The following is a 16,803-nucleotide window of genomic DNA, read 5'->3' as shown; positions in this document are numbered from 1 at the left end:
ATATTTTATAATTTATATAAAACATATTTTATATAATACATTTCTATACCCTAAACATTTATATAGACATACTATAGTTATTAGTTATAGCCTATTATCATATTATACCATACTAAACATTTATATAGACTATAGTTATTAGTTATATACTAACTATAAATTATTAAATAATTATCAATTATAGTCCTATAGGGTATATGGTATATTAGTATAGGATGTAATAAGCTTATAAGGTATAAGATTTAAAAATTTTAAAATACACAATAGAGTTTAGGGTATGAGATATAGGATATAGGGTTTAGTATTTAGTTTATAGTTATATGGTATCAATTGTTTAGAATATGGTATAATATTAGTTTAGGGTATTTTTAATTAGTTTTTATATAGAAATATATTATATAAATTAAAAAACATATAAATTATTAATTATAGGATTTAGGGTATATAAAGGGTTTAGGGTTTCTAAATTATATATTTTTTATATAAATTATAGAAATGTATATAAATGTATTATAGAAATGTATTTTAGGGTATAGACATGTATAAAAATGTCATATTGAAATTAAATGTTATATATACTCGGTCGGTTCGGTAAACCGACAGTTTCAGGATCTGAGAACCGGAACCGGAATCGAACATACCGGTTCGGTTGGCAAACCGATATCTCGGTACGGTTCCTCTTCGGTACGGTTATTCTCGGTATCGGTTGGACCGGTTTCAGGTACGGTCTCGGTTTTTCGGTCAAACCTACCCAGCCCTACATAATATCAATCGAAAATAGCGTCACAAATTTTTATCACAAAATAATTATATATTATAATTTTGCAAATAAAACCAAAAAGACATAAATCATTATTTCCTTTACTTTTTATAACATGATTATATATTTGAAATATTTTGGTGTTTGCAAATTATATTCTGTCACGTATCATAGTGTTTGCACATCATATTATTTATTATCAATTAGCTATTAAGAAAACTGTTATTCAACTTATTCCTCGTTTCTATATTAAAGACGTTCGACTTCTCCTATTTTAAATATAGAAAAGAAATATTGTAGCAGATCCAGATCAATACCTCTTGCAGTCTTGCATGATAAATGAGTCAATACTCTAATCTAAGTTTTAACACATGATGAATTAAAAGTGTACATAAATAGTAAGTTAGCAATCGTCCTCTTTTAGCTTAACAAAGAAACGAATGGGCCAATGAGATGAGACTCCTCAAAAACGCGCCTATCGCAGCGTATTCCTGGAACGCTTTAACATCAGCCCCAAACCGAAGGAACTGCGGAATGAACAGCCAAAAGGAGGTCACCATCACGAATCCAAGGGTCAAAAACCCAGACACCACCCTCGGCAACCGCCACCTGCCCGTCAACATCGCCTTCTTCAAAAAGATCTCGACCGTCAGACAAACCCCATGGAGCAGGAAGAAGCACGTGACCTCCCACGTGGGCCGCATCCTTCCCATGTGGTAAAATACGACCTCGTGCATCAGAGCCGATACGACGAACGTTGCAAATACAGCTGGCAGCGGGGCCCATCTGCGGCCGACGACGCGTTTGGAGACGCCGAGGGCGGGTGAGTAAACGGTGGGTCGTAGGATGCTGGTGACCATGAGGTTCCATCGGCGGCCCCAGAAGTCTTGGAGCGAGGTAGAGAGGTAGGGTTCATTGAACTGCAGCTCGAGCTCGATGCCCAGCAGGGCTCGAGCGAGGGATGCGGCCACGGCGAGGATGAGTTCGAGGAGCAAATAGATGTGGAAGCAATAGAGAAGCAACAAGGCCTTTGGGTGGATGTGGTCGCTGTAGTCATAGGAACGTAACAAAATGCCCAAAATAAGAGCCTTTGTTGCATAATTTAGAGGCAATTTGAATGTGTGACCTATTTTGGGGTTTTGGGGAATTGGGTTTGCTTTGTTTTGGCTATTGATGTGTGATTTTGGTGGAGATGGGTTTGCTCCATTTGGGTGATTTGTGGGTTTATTTGGTGATTTAAGAGGTGGGTTTTCTTTTTTTTGGCCATTAGTATGTGATTTTGGTGGAGATGGGTTTGTTTCATTTTGAGTTTTTTGGGGTTTGTTTGCTGATTTCAGAGGATTTTGTTTTGGTAGGGATGTAATTGTTTCATTTTGGGGAATTGGGTTTTCTTTATTTTGGTCATTTATTTGAGATTTTGGGGGAGACGGGTTTGTAGAATTTTGGGTTTTTTGGGATTTGGCTAATGGATTTGGAGGTGGGTTTTGTTGTTGGATCTTGATGGGAAGGCAAGCAAGAGCTACAAAACAACCGAGAGAGATTGATGGTTGAGAAGACAAAGGTCCTTTACCAAAGGCAAAGAGCAAGAGCTTGAAGTTTGCAAGCCAAGAGATGAAAAATGATGTAGTGCCCACAAGGTGTACGGAGGAGATGCAGAGAGGTAGGTAGAGAAAGAGGCACACAATTGGTAGGAAACAAAGGAGTCTTGTGCAGCCTTTGGGCACAAACTTGGCAGTTGCATAGCAGTAACATAGACAGAAATAGACTGAGAGCCATACCTTAAAGAAGTTGCTCATCTCACCCCCCATTCGCTCTCTAGATCTTCTTTTTCTTTTCTTGTTTGTCCTCTCTCGGATGTGATAAAGCTCAAGGTTTGGGATGATTTTATGATATTTTTATTCTTCTTAATTAGAGAAATTATATAAAAAAACAGATATACAAGTATGGTAAGTCAACTAGTAGCTAAGGTCAACTACACAAATTAAGCTACACGATCCCACAATCTCTCTTACAAATTTTTATAAAAATCTGCACAATTGACTCACTTCAACACTCCCCCTCAAGTTGGTGAGTGGATATCGCACATACCCAACTTGACTAGTGAGTCATTAAATACCCTGCTGGCCACTGCTTTAGTAAGTGCATATGCTAATTGATCTTCGGACTTCACAAATGGAAAGTTAACAATTCCAGCTTCAAGCTTCTCTTTAAAAAAATGTCTGTCAATCTCCACGTGTCTAGTCCAATCATGCTGAACTGGGTTATGTGCAATATTTATAGCTGACTTATTATCACAATATAAATTCATAGCAGTTCTTGGTTTTAAACCCAAGTCCCTAAGTAAGTTCCGTAGCCAGAGTAACTCACATACTCTAAGTGCAATACCTATACTCAGCTTCAGCACTTGACCTTGCTACTACTGGTTGCTTTTTACTTCTCCAAGTTACAAAATTACCACCGACAAAGGTGAAGTACCCGGAGGTAACCTTCTATCGTCAACCGAACCTACCCAATCAGCATCAGTGTAGCCTTCCACCTTCAAGTGGCCATGATTAAAAAACAATAGACCCTTGCTTGGAGCAGCCTTCAAATATCTCAGTTTGCGATCTACGACATCCATGTGAGGTTTCCGAGGATCATGCATGAACTGACTTACCACGCTTATTGCATATGCAATATCAGGTCTGGTATGAGATAAATCGATCAATTTTCCCACAAGCCTTTGGTATCTCCCTTTGTCAGTAGGAGATGCACTCAAATACTCAAATAACTTGTGATTCTGCTCAATGGGTGTGTCACACGGCTTACATCCAAGCATCCATGTTTCAGATAGCAAGTCAAGGACATATTTTCATTGGGATAAGAAGATACCATGTGTTGACCGGGCTACTTCAATTCCAAGAAAATATTTTTGGTCTCCAAGTTGCTTCATCTCAAACTCGGTAGCTAAGTACTGTTGTAAATTAGAGATTTCCTCATGATCATTCCCTGTTACTACCATATCGGCAACATAGATAATTAAAGCAGTAATTTTACCTCTTCTATGTTTCAAAAACAATTTATGGTTAGAGTTACTTTGTTTGTAGCCAAAATTCCTCATAGACTTGGTGAATCTGCCAAACCAAGCCCTAAGAGACTGCTTCAACCCATACAAAGATTTTTTTAGTTTGCACACCATTCCTGTGTCAGAGTATAGTGATATACCAGGGGGAAGATCCATATACACTTCTTCAGTAAGTTCTTCATGCAAGAAAGCATTTTTAACGTCAAATTGGAGAAGTGGCCAATTCTGATTAGCTGTTAATGACAGAAGTACTCTCACTGTATTGAGTTTGGCAACTGGTGCAAACGTTTCTTGATAATTTACACCATAAGACTGTGTATACCCCTTTGCAACTAGCCGAGCTTTAAACCTCTCAATAGTCCCATCTGCTTTGTACTTGATTGTAAATACCCATTTGCATCCCACGGTCTTCTTTTCCTTTGGTAAGGGTACAAGTTCCTAAGTAGCATTCTTTTGTAAAGCTGCCATCTCCTCTGCTATATCTTTGGTCCACATGGAATCTGCCAAAGCTTCCTGCAATTTACTAGGAATAGACACGGAGGATAATTGTAGTACAAAAGATACATATGACTTGGACAACCTGTGAGACGATACATGACTATTTATGAAATACTTAACTTTGGCTTTGGGATCAGGCTCATATTTAGTTGGTGGTTGGCCACGATTAGACCGTGGTGGAAGATGATATCTAGGTGGTTCACATTCAAGACCAATATCATTACCTAAATCATTAGAATCAGTACGGGTAGGAAGAATAGAATTAGGTGGTACCTCTAAGGGATTATCCGGAGAAGATTGGATCAATGGTTCTGGTGAAGGAGTAGGAAACAATGTACTATCATAGACTTGATTTTCACATGTATCAGCGGAGCACTCGGAGGACAAAGTATCAGATGATGTATCGACTTCTTCCATGGAGTTCTCAAGACTGTCATATGCAAACAAATTCATATCATCACGATTCTGAACTTCTTCCTTAGTCTCCCCCTGAAGAGAAGAATCGGGGATAGCTTTGGAGTAGAAAAGTATGTGTTCGTAAAATGTGACATCCATGGACATAAAAAACTTTTGTGAAGACGTGTTGATGCCCAAAAATGGTAGAGCAGTCAACGTCGAGTCGAACCACGTAGGCCCGTTGACCCACCACTGAGCGGATGACACGTCGAAGTGGGGCAGGAACGGGTAGCTGGTCCGACTGGTGAGTAATGAGAGAGAATGATATCCAAAGCACCCTGCGCAAGTACACAAAAGTGAGCGGGAAGGGCACCGGTGTGGTGCCGGCCAAAGCTCCTCCGACGCTCAAGTCAGTGTTCAGAGAGATCTGAGAGCAGAGTGAGTGAATAGTATAATATTGATTTCAGTTGTCTTTTTGTGACAAGAAGGTACCTCTTTTATAGTACCTTTGGAAGAGTGTCAACCAATCCGGTGACGACACGTGTCCTTTGTGGTGATTTGCACTGTACGAGCGCCACGTGTCACCGGTCTCGAGGATCCGAGTGAGTTGACACGGGTCGGGGGCCCGGGAGGCTTGAGCTTGGGAGGCCGGAGCCTAAGAGGCCGGGGCCCAGGGGGCCGGAGCCTATGAGGCCGGAGCCTAGAAGGTCGTGGCCTAGGAGGCCGGAGCCTAGTAGATCATGGGCTATGAGCCCAGGAAGGGCTTAGTCTTTTGGGTCTAGGCCCAAACAGCATGGTGTTAGGCCTTGTGTGACTTGTCGTTATGCCCAGACGATTAATCATACGAACAGAAGTCCCCCAAGTTTCCGAGCAAAAGATACTTCTTGGTTGGGAACTTTGTACACAAAAAGAGTCCGAGCAGAACGACAAGTAACCACACACTTGTTCCTGCTTAAGCTACTATCTAGAAGTCCCCCAAGTTCCTGAGCAAGAAAAGCTGTACTGTAGGAAAGCTTGGGGGTTACATATGGAAGATCCTTTTTTTTTTTTTTTTTTTTTGAATTTCTGATCACCCTGTATTCCGAGCAGTAGACGCTTCGTGTAATCCCAGTGAATCTCGTCCGATTTTAATGGTGGGATGTCGCCCTTCGTAAATGAAAATCTTGAATTAAATGGTAGAGCCCAAATATAAAGATTCCGCACCCACATCTTCCCTTCTCCTTTTTTTTTTTTTTTTTGTTGTCTTTTGGATTTTTGTGACCATTGGAGGAGAGAGAGAGCTGACCCCCCCCCCCTTTTTTTTTTTTTTTTTTGTGCGTGACTATCTTGGAGAGAGAAGGAGGGCAGCCTTGTTTTTCTTTAAAGAACGCAATATAGAGCTCCCCCCCCCCTTTTTGTTATTGATAACTGAATATAGGGGCTGCCCCTTTTTTTTTTTTTTAAACAGGAGAGAGACCAAATATCAAGCTCGGCTGTGTTTGGGAACAGCGATGAAGCAAAGGGGCTCGGGTCGGGGGGAGAGCTGCTCGGGTCGGCGACGCGGAGCAGAGGTGGCCGGACTTGCGCGGGGCGGGTAGCGCTGATCGGGTCGGAAGAGAAGAGGCGAGCTCGGGCGAGTGTTGGGCTCGGGTGGGTTGTTCGTTGCGCGGGTTGCTTGGTTCTGTGCCGAGGTCGCAGGGGCGGGCCGGAGCAGGAGGAGGCTTGGGTCGCGCAGGTCTTGGGTGCTCGGGTCGCGCGGGGGTTGTGCGCAGAGGGTCTTCTCGTCGGGCTCGGGTCGGATAAAGGAGAGCACGAATCGTGCTCGGGTCGGCGCCGTGGTGTGCGCCTGGGTTCCTGCTCGGGACGGAGGAGGATAGAGCTCGGGGCGGAGAAGGATAGAGCTCGGCGTGAGTGCTCGGCTTGGATCTGCAGGGCTCGGGTCGGAACGCGGGCTGGAGGCGTGCAGCTGAGGCGCTGCTCGGGTCGGAGGCGAAGCCCGAAATTTTTGTCGCGGAGGCGTTGTGCAGGGGAGGCTCGGGCCGGATTTTGTTGGCAGCGCGGGCCTGCTCGAGGTGGTCGTGGGTCTGCTCGGAAGTCACGCTGCGGGGGGGGTGCTGCTGCTCAGCTCGGGCCGAGGCTGTGAGGGGGCTCGGCGCTTCACGCCTGTGCGTGATTTTTTCAGTGGGCTGCTCGGCTCGGAGCACTTGGTGCAGCGCCGTGGGCTCGGGTTGGGTCAATTTTCACACTTTGAGGTAATTCAAATAAGAATTTTTCCACCCACTTGATATATTGATTTTTCCTTTGAAAATTGAGAACTTTGGGAAGTTGTGGTCGTCCAGCCTGAGGCGGACCTTGGAATTCTGTTTGGGAAGTTTGTGGATAATGTGAGTAGAGGCAGGGGGAGGGGCAGGTGGGTATGAACCTTGCCGAGCACTGGGTAGGCCACACGCCTACATTTTGGACTTTGTAATTTATTGGGTATTGTTGTGTTTTTTTGCCAGGTACATAGAAAACAAGATTAGTGGGTCGGAACCCGTCTGAGCTGTTGAAGCCGCGGAAGACTGGTAAGGCATGGGTTGTCATGGCTCTTCCCCTTGAATTGATTTTTTGAATATTGGCTTTGATAAATGGTTGGTGGCTGAGCATGTGAAAAGTGATAGGGTGAATGTTGTAAATTTGGGGGTGGAAGAGCACATATGAGGGGTGGGAAACCAGTAGCGATCTTGATATGTCCCTGGTGTTGTCTTGGTATTCCGAGTACTTCCCATCTTGATTTTTGGTTGTTTTTTTTTTTTTGATGGGCAGGTGTGCGGGGCAGAAGCCTGGGCTCGGGCCGGGGCTGGTGGTGCACTGGGCGGAAGCTCGGAGAGAGCTGGCGTCAGGGACGCGGAAACCTGGGTGGGTGCGCGGCGAGGAAGCCTGAGTGGGTGCGCGGGGCGGAAGCCTGGGTGGTGAGCAGGGCGGAAGCCTGGGCTCGAGCCGGGGCAGGAAGCCTAATCAATGCATTGCAGGCCGAGCTACTGCAGGCCAGGAAGGAGGCAGACCAGGCTAGGCAAGAGTTGGAGCAGTGCGAGGAGGAGCTGAGCCAAGCCAAGCAGGTGGTCTGTTAGGGGCTGGCAGTAATGATGGACATGCCAACGTTCCAGAGGGAGGTGCCCAGGGGCGAAGAGCCCGAGGATGGAGCATCCACAGGTGGGGAGCATGACATGGGAGAGGATCCCAAATAAATGTTTGAAGCAAACATGGCCCGGGGGCAGGGGTGGGCGGACCATCGCCCTATTTTTGTTTGAGTTATATGGCGGGTCGGATGTAGCCCGTACCAAATTACAAACTATTTTGATTATTAAGTTTGTTCTTTATGATATTTGGATGAGTTGGAGGGTGTCCAACCCGTTTATGGGGTAGGATGCCCTTCCCTTTAATACATGGTATTGTGGGATTTTCTCGAATGCATGGTACTTAGTTTCCCTTGAATGCATGATACTGATTTTCCCTTGAATGCATGGTACTGTGGTTCCCTTGAATGCATTTGCCATAGCCGCGCCCTGAATGCATGGTACTTAGCTTCCCTTGAATGCATGGGGCGGATATGGGTAGGGGCGGATGCCGGATGGCCCGGGGGCCCATACAGACAATTAACACTTTGAATGAAAATGAAGAAAAATGTGTCCGTGGTAGGACTCTCATTTATGAAAGCGATAACATAGATGAAATTGAAAAAAGTCCCGGGGGGGTACAACATGTGTCTACTTGTAAAAGTAGCAGAGGTGCTCGGCGCGCCAAGGGCGGCCGAGTTCCTTGCCGGTTGTGGCGCGGAGCCTGTATGTGCCTGGGCGGACGACCTCAATGGTTTTGTAGGGCGTCTGGGGTAGGGCAGGTGTTGGAGACACAAACAGCCATAGAGGGCTTGACCTCTTTTTTCTTCTTGACTGAAGTTATATAGCAGGACCTGGCTGACACTTGATTGCCTTTGACTACCCCCGTTCCACATGGGGTCGGGAACTTGATCAAAAGTAAGTGAGTGGAGATCATAACCCTCAATGGGTTAAGGGCCGGTCGTCCCAGGATGACGTTGTAAGCTGTGGGGCAGTCGACCACCAAAAACTGAGTAGTTGTGGTAGCGGACGAAGGATACCTTCCAAGGGTGAGTGGAAGGTAGATCCCACCAAGAGGGGTGACCATGTCGCCCGAAAAGCTGAGCAAAGGAGCGACCGACCGGTCAAGCCTCTCCTGGTCGATTCCAAGAGCGGTGAAGGCTGGAGCGAAGAGGATGTTGACAGAGCTACCACAGTCGACAAGGATCCGAGCCACATCAAAATTAGCTATGGTGGCTTCGATGACCAAGGGGTCATCGTGTGGGAAGATCAAATAACGTTCCTCTTCCTCAGCAAAGGAAATGGGCGACCACCCGAGCTTAGGAGTCTTTCTACTACGGTGGAAGTCTACAGCCATAACGCCGGAGCATGGTTGAGCACTTCGGGCGTATTCCTTCCTAGCTCTGTTGGAGTTGCCAGCGAGGGTCGGGCCCCCACAGATGGTATTGACCCGCCCCCGGCGTTGTCCGTCGGTTTTGGCCTTCTCGGTGGCCTCCTTGTCTATGAAACCATCCAACTTTCCTTCCTGTACCAAAGTTTCTATTGCCTCCTTAAAAGCTCTGCATGCTTCGGTGTCATGGCCATGGTCGTCATGGTAAAGGCAAAAAAAATTCTTGTTAGCCCGGTATCGTGTTTGTGGTGGGCGGGGTGGGAGCTTAGGAAGCATGTCCTTGATCTGGGGATACAACTCTGTATAAGTAACAGTGAGAATTGTATAGACTTTGAACCTGGAGGCATATGATGTCTGATAGGTTTCCTCCCTTCGTTGTCCTCCACCTCTACCATCACCAAATTGTTTATTGGTGAACTTATTGAACTTTTTCCCGGACCCCCCATGCTGGTTACCCGAGTAGGGCTTGGGCTGGGGTGGCACTATGATGGCCTGGTCGGTACTTGGGCGATCCATGGTAGGTGGCTTCTTCCCATATGTTTTGAATTCAGCCGTGGCATAGGCAATGGCCTCATGCATGAGTTCCTTGTAGGTGTGCGGATTGCGGCGGTTGATTTCAAACAGGAAGTCCCCCTCTAGGAGACCACCCTTGAAAGCAGCGAAGGCTACCTTCTCATCACAATCGCGACACCGAGATCGTTCTAGCTGAAATCGAGTGATGTATTCCCGGAGGGATTCCCTGCTGCCCTGGCGGACCCGCGTCAGGTCATCCGTGGTGTAAATTCTATCGGTTTGGATGATATACTGGCCCAGGAAGAGCTCTCGAAGCTCGCTGAAACAATCAACTGAGCCTGGAGGGAGTTGGTAGAACCAGTCCCTTGCACTGCCAGAGAGGGTAGAAGGGAAGATTCGACACTTCGTAATGTCATCAGCACCCTTAGATTCCAGAGCGGATCGGAAACTCATGAGGTGGTCATATAGGTCTTCCTTCCCTGTGTATGGAGTGATTTTGGGAGGTCGGACGTCGCCAACCGGAGGAGTAGATAGGATGCGAGCTGTGAAAGGTCCAGGCAGCTCCCTTGTTTCTAAAGATGGGTGCCCACCCCGACTTCCTCCTTCCACTCTTTTCAGGCGCTCACTGATGTCCATGAGAAGTTGCTGGAGCTGGTCTGGTGGAAGAGAGCCGCTGTTACCGGAGTCAGCGACTTGTTCACTTACGTAAGTGTTACCTTCTGCGCGGCGCCCAGCCGAGAGGACCTGCTCTTCTCCCCGTCGTCGCTTGGGACGGGGAGCCTGTTCCTCTTCCAAGTCTCGGGGGCGCGGGTTGGATCGCCCCTGCTCCTCCTCCAAATCTCGGGGACGCGGGTTGGATTCGCCCCGGTTCGTCCGCTGCTCTTCTCGCCGAGAGCGGTTGTCGTCGAGCAGATGACGACAGTCCCGGTAAATGTGGAACTCCTCAGAGCGGGTAGGATGCTCGCCAGATCGAGCCCGGCTGACCGGGTGGATAAGTCTCTTTTGGAAACCTGGGGGTGGGCGGCTACCTTCCCCCGCGTCCAGCTGACGCGAAACATTTTGGTCCCTTCGGGGGGGATCCCTCCTCTCACCACTCCGGAGAGTGGTGTGTTCGTCCCTGTCATGGGGGTTCCTCCTCTCACCACTCCGGGGAGTGGTATGTCCTTCCCTGTCGCGGAGGAGTCGCTCATAAAGCTGTGTTGCACCTTTTTGGAGGTCGAGCTGTTCCTGGGTTCGTTGGAGCTGAGCCTCCAATCGCTGGATGTACTCCTCCTGATCAGATTCGGCAGTCTTCTTACCTCGCTTGTCAACCAGCGGGGTGTTGTCAACTTGGTCGAGGATAGGACCTCCGTCAGACATTGTGAGGGTCGGTAGCTCAGAAGCTAGGAAGCTCGGAAGCTAGGGGGCTCGGAAGCTCGGAAGGTTTTTGCACCTCAACTGAGGGTAGAGAATTCAATGGGGAAAAGTTGTAACGTTTCCCACAGACGGCGCCAAACTGTTGATGCCCAAAAATGGTAGAGCAGTCAACGTCGAGTCGAACCACGTAGGCCCGTTGACCCACCACTGAGCGGATGACACGTCGAAGTGGGGCAGGAACGGGTAGCTGGTCCGACTGGTGAGTAATGAGAGAGAATGATATCCAAAGCACCCTGCGCAAGTACACAAAAGTGAGCGGGAAGGGCACCGGTGTGGTGCCGGCCAAAGCTCCTCCGACGCTCAAGTCAGTGTTCAGAGAGATCTGAGAGCAGAGTGAGTGAATAGTATAATATTGATTTCAGTTGTCCTTTTGTGACAAGAAGGTACCTCTTTTATAGTACCTTTGGAGGTGTGTCAACCAATCCGGTGACGACACGTGTCCTTTGTGGTGATTTGCACTGTACGAGCGCCACGTGTCACCGGTCTCGAGGATCCGAGTGAGTTGACACGGGTCGGGGGCCCGGGAGGCTTGAGCTTGGGAGGCCGGAGCCTAAGAGGCCGGGGCCCAGGGGGCCGGAGCCTATGAGGCCGGAGCCTAGAAGGTCGTGGCCTAGGAGGCCGGAGCCTAGTAGATCATGGGCTAGGAGCCCAGGAAGGGCTTAGTCTTTTGGGTCTAGGCCCAAACAGCATGGTGTTAGGCCTTGTGTGACTTGTCGTTATGCCCAGACGATTAATCATACGAACAAGACGGATGATAACAACGGTAACCTTTTTGAGAAGAACCATACCCCACAAAGACACACTTCAAAGCACGTGAATCAAGCTTAGTACGTTGGTGAGCATGTAAATGAACATACACAACGCACCCAAACATACGAGGTTCCAAATGAACAATGGAAGAAAGCGTGCAGTGGTCGGATAACACATCCAAAGGCCTGCGAAAATGCAGAACACTGGAGAATGTGCGATTAATGAGATACACAGCAGAGCTCAATGCCTCTCCCCACAAGTGGGACGGAACATGCCCGCTAAGTAACAGTGACCAAGTAACTTCCAAGAGATGTCGATTTTTACGCTCAGCAACTCCGTTCTGTTGGGGAGAATGAGGGCAAGAAGTTTGGTGAAGAGTACCGACGGAATGCAGAAAGTCAGTCATCTTTTTATTGACATACTCACCCCCATTATCGGAATGGAGAACTTTGATAGAAACACCAAATCGTGTGAGTACCATCTGGTGGAACAGGCGAAAAATAGCATAAACATCACTCTTATACTTTAAAAAATAAACCCAGGTCATCCTGGTACAGTCATCAATAAAAGAAACGAACCATTTCATCCCATTACTTGTAGAAAGAGGGGCAAGACCCCACACATCTGAATGAACTAAGGCAAAATGGGCGGCAACTTTATTATCATTTGTAGAAAAAACAGTACGATGATTTTTGGCCATCACACAAGTGTCACAAACAAAATCGAAAATACTAAATCCAGTAAACAAGGATGGAAACAGTCGTTTCAAATAACTAAATGAGGAATGACCTAGTCGCCGATGCCACAACCAAATCTCTCTCTTCTTTCGCAAAATGTTATCACCCATGACATGAACTAGTGCCTGACCACCAGGCTGAGCAAATCCATTGTCTAGATAGTATAAACTTCCTCTCCGGTTACCACTGCCAATCTTCTCATTGGTATGAATGTGCTGAAAAACACAGTGAGTGGGAAAAAAAGTGGCAACACAATTATGAGATTTGGTCAGTTGACTAACAGAAATAAGATTACAATCTAGTGATGGAACAAATAAAACGCCAGATATAGACAAAGATTGTGTCAAAGATATAGTGTCGACTCCAACAACCGGAGAAGACACACCATTGGCATTAGTAATAATGGATTTAGGACAACTGGAGGTAAAATGACTAAACATAGAACGATCACAAGTCATATGGTCAGTTGCACCTGTATCAATTATCCATGTACTATGTCCAGTAAAAGACAGAAAACTAAGAGCAGAACCAGACATACCTGACTTGGCAACGAATCCGGAAGCAGTGACTAAGTTGCTTTTGAAAACTTGCGCAGAAGACTCAAAGGTCTGATCGGTTTTCTCTGCCTTCTTCTTTTCCCACCACTCAGGGTACCCATGTTTCTTGAAACAGGTATCCTCAACATGGTTAGTACCATTGCAGTAGGTGCACTTTCTGCCAGACTTCTTAGAATCAAACTTTCCACCAGTTCTCTTGGCGGCAAAGGCTTCTTTCTCGGTCACTGGACTACCCATCATAGCCTTCTGTCTGTTGGCTTCAGTACACACAGCAACATAAGCCTCCCTTAAACTGGGAAAAGTTGAGGATGCTAAAATCCGGCTACGAACTGCATCCAGATGTGAATCGAGACCAGCTAGGAAGATATAAATGCGATCAACATTGATTTCAGCAGCTCTTGTACCGGATATCATCCGCATTTGTCAATGCACAAGGGCGAAGTGCATCAAGTTTCTGCCAAATATTTTGCAATTTTCCAAAATAAGCCATAATAGTGCCACCATTTTGTTTAATGCTAATTACCTGGCAGTGGAGCTGATAAGCTTTGTTGAAATCTTGATTAACAGAGTACTGTTGCTGGAGAGCCTCCCAAATGTCTTTAGCAGTTGTGATCCGTTGAAACATGGTTCTCACATCTCGAGTCATTGAATTCAACATCCAGGCTTTTACCATACAATTTTCCTCATTCCAAGTTTCATACTCAACGGAATCGGTAGCGGGTGCAAATCGTGAACCACTGATAAGCCCCATCTTCTTCTTCCAGTAATGTTGATCTGCGCATTAATGGCCCAATCAACATAATTGGTGCCATCTAATTTCTGTGGTGCAATAGCAGAATTGATTTCATGTGAGGACAGCGGTGGCAAAGGTGGGAATTGACTGGGACCACTTTTTGTGTCAGATCTATTTGATTTAAAATCACCCATCATTTTCTGTTTACTCTCTTATGCCATATAAATAGAAGAAAAAAGAGGAATAAACAGCACACAAAGAACTGAAAAAAAGATAAACGAGCAACCAACAGAGTGGGTCGCGACAGCAGAGAAGTCAGTCACGAAGGTGCTGGGCTATGGTGGAATCACGGCTGCAGCGAGGACGTGACAGAGGAATCGCAAGGGCAGAGAGATCGTGGTGGTGCTAGGCTAGGCGACGCACTCGTGCAAGCGGACGAGCAGTGAGATGCACTCGCAGCGGCTGAGTGGTGCGTAGTGAGTCGCCGAGGGCAGTGCGACGCTCTTGTGGAGGTAGCGGACTCGCGGTGGGTCGCGAAGGAGCAGGGCACACTCATAGTGGTTGGCCGACACGCGGTGGGTCACGGAGGAGCAGTGCAACACCCCTCGCGGTGGCTGGGCAGTGCGCGGTAAGTCACGGAGGCAGTGGACGTCGTGCGGTGGGTCGCGAAGGAAATGCTGTGCTGGGTCACGGAGGAGATGCACTCTCTGTACTGATATAGGTACCGAGAAGAAGAAATCAGGTACTTTGTGTCTCTATGGTAATCAATTTGAAAACAAAGAGCATTAGATTTTGGATTTTATGGGTAAATCACTAACCAAATTAATTTAGTGATCAGAAAAAAAACAACCCACAAACATGAACACCATCTGGTTCCTAAGAAAGATAAGAGGATACCAGAGTCGACTCTGATACCATGATAAAACTCAAGGTTTAGGATGATTTTCTGATATTTTTATTCTTCTCAATTAGAGAAATTATATAGGAATACATATATACAAGTATGGTAAGTCAACTAATAGTTAAGGTCAACTACACAAATTAAGCTACACGATCCCACAAATCTCTCTTACAAATCTCTGTAATATCTGCACAATTGACTCACTTCAACAGGATGAAGAATTGATAATGAGGGTCTTTGTTTTCTTATTTACAGAAGTAGGCTTTGAAAATTAAAGAAACAAAGATCTAATATACAAGAATGAAATGTGCCATGCGCCACAAAAACAACCATTTCTTAAGTTCCTATAGCCATGCACAATCAAGCAGTTATGGCACTCCAGTTACTTGTCTCCCTCACCACAAAAATTTCAAAAGAAAATTATATTGTTCAATGTGGACGCTAGACTCATTTAAAGAATCTCTCTAGAAAATCAATAAAATTAAAATCGTTTGATCATATAATAACTATCAAAGAAATAGATAGTGAATCTAACTTTTAGCAAAAACGTTTGTTTATTTGGTCATACTTACATAATCAAACGATTTTCGGTTTGATTGATTTTTTGCATAAATAATTTTTGAAAAAAAATCTAAAAAATGAACCGTTTTTATTATAAAACAACACTGTCCCATTGCGGAATGAGAAAAATATAAAAAAATATTGGTGAAAAAAATATATAGCATTTTTCATTGGAAATTAAATGAAAATTTGATGAAAATATACCAACCAAAATATAATTTATCCATTTACAAATACAATCTACATTTGCAATCTAATATATTTGTTGGGATTGTGAGTTCCATTCAAAATTGGTGGGTGTCGCTTTGTTTGGACAATTTTCCATGTTCTTTTCTTGATAATTGGATGACGACTTGACCTTCTGCGAGATCATGATCATTTTTTTTTATCTGCGGAATCATGATCATTAAAATTCTATGCTAATAATTAATGGAGTGTCAAATCCACGAAGTGGTTATTTTATCACTAGTGTATGGCCAAAAGGCACCAATGGTCCTGTAGTTTGACTAAATTTACACTTTCATACCTATAGTTTGACCAATTTTACACTTCTGTCTTTGTAGTTTGATTAATTTTGTACTTTCTTCCCCTTAATTTTTTTTGGTCATTTTTGTCCTCATATTTTCATTTCGTTACCATTTTTGGTCCAAACTATTAACTAAGTTCATTTTATAGTCTATTTTATGGTAATGATATGAAACTATAAGGACAAAAATGTTAACAAAATAAAACTAAAATGACCAAAATGATAACAAAATGAACCTAAAAGGCAACAATGATAACAAAAGTGGACAAAAATAAACCTAATTCACGGTTTGGAGTAGTTTTGGACTAAAAGTGCTAACGAAATGAAACTATAAGGACGAAAATGACAAAAAATCTATGGGAACAAAAGTGTAAGGTGGTGCAAACTATAGGGACCAAAAATGCATTTTGGCATATTCTTTTTCTTTACACTTATATAAGATAGCCCTAACAATTTTAAAAAGGGCAAATGACTAATTTTGTCAGTGTAGTTTGTTTCTTATTTTGGATCCCCCTAGTTTTTAGAAAGAGAGGAGAAATAGACGGGAAAAGAACAACAATAGGGAGGCAATAAGATTTCAATATTTCATAATTCCTGTGTCTCCAAAGAGTTACATGATGCCCATCTATTTATAGTGCCAGTTTGAAAATCACATCAGTGCGGCAAAGTATGTCATTGGTCCCAAGTTGGTCGCATTACCAAGCAATTGGCATGCAAACGAGGCAGTTTAGTACTAATTATTAATATAGAACAAAAGGTGATGATGAACTGATGAAGTTGTATTCAGTGTGTCCATAAGATGGAAATGATAAAGATACAGAAACTTCAAATTTAGTTATACACTCATTCTTGGAGAGAGATGGCTCTAGTTGTTTCGGGAAAAAGAGGTCACCATATGACATATAACCATTAAGTCATGCTCTACAT

General features: G+C 44.9%; 1 pseudogene; it reads right to left on the bottom strand.

Moving 5' to 3' along the window:
- Window positions 1-1,065: 1,065 nt before the first annotated feature.
- Window positions 1,066-2,630, bottom strand: LOC147295913 (acyl-CoA--sterol O-acyltransferase 1 pseudogene; annotated as a pseudogene).
- Window positions 2,631-16,803: the final 14,173 nt, after the last annotated feature.

The sequence above is a fragment of the Dryas octopetala genome, chromosome 2 (genome assembly GCF_963921425.1).
Source record: "Dryas octopetala chromosome 2, drDryOcto1.1, whole genome shotgun sequence".
Taxonomy (NCBI): domain Eukaryota; kingdom Viridiplantae; phylum Streptophyta; class Magnoliopsida; order Rosales; family Rosaceae; genus Dryas; species Dryas octopetala.
Note: the sequence above shows the minus strand (reverse complement) of the source record. Positions and strands in the feature narration are given on the sequence as shown.